This window comes from Penaeus japonicus, unplaced genomic scaffold, assembly GCF_977035675.1.
Source record: "Penaeus japonicus unplaced genomic scaffold, GWHDUDI00000001_assembly GWHDUDI00000039, whole genome shotgun sequence".
NCBI classification, from domain to species: Eukaryota; Metazoa; Arthropoda; class Malacostraca; order Decapoda; family Penaeidae; genus Penaeus; species Penaeus japonicus.
The window spans coordinates 15,294,767-15,297,266 of NW_028234441.1; the positions used below are offsets into that span (position 1 = coordinate 15,294,767).

The following is a 2,500-nucleotide window of genomic DNA, read 5'->3' on the forward strand; positions in this document are numbered from 1 at the left end:
AGAAGAGAGAGGGAGAAGTGTGTGTGTGTGTGTGTGTGTGTGATGCTGTGTGGTGTGTAGTGCGTATTATGTATGTTGTATGTGTTTGATGTAGACACAGAATTTGTTCTGTTCTGGACTAAGAGATTATATGACTATCATTTAGATGAATATAGTATCCATCTCCATTTCTTTTTTTTTCTCTCTCCGTTTCCTTGTTGATTTATGTTACCGATAGTGTTTGTCTGTCTAGCAGTATGCCTAATTCTCTCTTCCCCTCTCTCTCCGATACTCTCTCTCTCTCTCTTGACTCTCTCTCTCTCTCTTCTCTCTCTATCTCTATCTCTCTCTCTCTCTCTCTCTCTCTTCTCTTACTCTCTCTCTCTCTCTCTCTATCTCTAGTTCTCTCTCTTCTCTCTTGTCTCTCGTCCCACTCACTTTCTCTTTCTCTTCCATCACTCGGTGCTTATTCTCAACCTCCCTTGTCTTTTTCGTCTCTGTTGAATGTACTGTGTGTGAATATCGTTAAATTTGTTACGTTTTATATAGCCGTAAACTAAATATATATAACAAATTAATTACGTCAATATTTTAATAAATCTTTCTTAACATGGTCTACAGTATTCATGACAAAAATAAATCTAAAAAAAACCCGGCACAAAGTTTCTGAAATTGTTAGGAAAAAGGGGTGTAAAGTTATTGTGTTGTGATTTCAAAGTGTCTGTCAATGGTCGTGACAGTGTTAATAGGCTTATGAATTTATTGATGGTCCCCATTGATCAATCATTTGATTAATGGTGAGGAGTTGTTTGTTGTTGCTTTGTGTTTTGTTGGTGATGTTGCTGTTGGAGGAAGAGAGAGAGAGAGAGAGAGAGGGGGGGGGGAGAGGAGAGAGAGAGAGAGAGAGGGGGGGGAGAGGGAGGGAAGAGAGAGAGAGAGAGAGAGGGAAGAGAGAGAGAGGGGGGGGAGAGAGAGAGAGAGAGAGAGAGAGAGAGAGAGAGAGAGAGAGAGAGAGGGGGGGGAGGGAGAGAGAGAGGGGGGGAAGAGAGAGAGAGAGAGAGAGAGACAGACAGACAGACAGACAGAGAAGAAGAAGAAGAAGAAAATATCAGAATCATAAAAAAAATAAAACAGAACGAAGACACAATAAAGAAAGATAAATAAAAAAGAACACACAAAAACGAATTAGAGAAATACTTAAATCTTAGGACGGTGTCGCGTAGGACAGACAAAAAAGGAAGAAAAAAAAAAAAAAAAACAGAGACCGAGAAAAGAAAACGGGTTCTTGTTGAGACTGAAGGAGGAAGAGGAGGAGGAGGAAAAGGAGGAGGAGGAGTAGGAGGTGGAGGAGGAAGAGGAGGAGGAGGAAGAGGAAGAGAAGGAGAAGGAAGAGGGGAAGGGGGAGAAGAAGGAGGGAGGAGAAAGAGGAAGGAGGGAAGAGGAGAGGCGTGTAGGTTCAAGGCTAGACAGGGACAAGGTGGAAGGGCAGGGGAGCCACGGCGCGAGGGTAGGGACAGGGGAACAGGGCAAGGGGCAGTGGAGGGGGACAGGGGCAGGGGGTAGAGGAGCAAGTGAGCAAGGGCAAGGGAGCTGGTGCAGAGAAGCAAAGTCAGAAAGGCAAGGACTAGGTCCGGCGGGGCAGGGACAGGGGCAGGGGCAGGGGCATGAGACTAGGGCAGGGGCAGGGCAGGGGAGGGCGGGCAGTTGTGAGAGCGCGGCAGGGCAGCCGGCCGCACGGAGGCGACCCCACCGCGAGCGGGATGGCAGGAAATGGCCGCAGCCATAAATAAAATTGCTCGGGCTCCTACACCTGCTGTCTGTAGCGACCTAGCTAACGGCGGAGCGAGAGGCACCTCGGCCTCGGAGGATCCTCCGGGCTGGGTCCTCGTGGACGGTCGGAGGTCTCGAGTGGCCGCCGCGAGGCCAGGCTCGAGGCGCAGCGCTCCGGCGGCGCGCGCTCCCCCGCGCGGTTCGGTCTAACGGGGTCGCGTCGAACCGCGGACCAGGGCGGAACCATCTCGGACTCCGCATGAGTCTCAGAATCTCTTAGCATCATCAGCAAAATCATCATCCTCTCATCATCATCTTCGTGGTTGTCGGTTCATTTGGACGCGAGGAGTGTTGGGCGAAGAGGGCGGCGGGGGGGGAGTAGGGGGAGGAAAGGGGGCTGGCGGTGGAGGGGGGAGGGGGGAGATGGAGGAGGAGGAGGTGGAGGAGAATGAAGATGAGGAGAGGAGGAGGAGCAGGAGGAGGTAGAGGGGGTCGCGACGTCATATCTCCTACAGTCAGAATCCTGCGCGCTCTCCAGTCTCTCCTGCTTCGGGTTGTGTGTGTGTGAGTGGGGCGAGAAGAGGACTTTTCACCTCGTCTTCCTCCTCCTCCTCCTCCTCCTTCTTCTCCTTCTCCTCCTCCTTCTCCTCCTTCCCCCTATCTTCTTCTTCTCCTCCTTCTCCATCTTCTTCTTCTTCTTCTTCTTCTTCTTCTTCTTCGTCCTCGTCCTTGGCCTCCTCCGAGTCGTCCT

The 2,500-nt window shown here is 50.9% G+C and overlaps 1 long non-coding RNA gene and 1 pseudogene across 1 annotated transcript in view; one reads left to right on the forward strand and one right to left on the reverse strand.

Moving 5' to 3' along the window:
- LOC122264848 (uncharacterized) overlaps positions 1–2,500 on the forward strand; it is a 227,802-nt gene that overhangs the window by 126,668 nt on the left and 98,634 nt on the right. The window lies entirely within an intron of this gene.
- Positions 2,339–2,500, reverse strand: part of LOC147467004 (uncharacterized) — a 2,371-nt pseudogene continuing 2,209 nt past the window's right edge.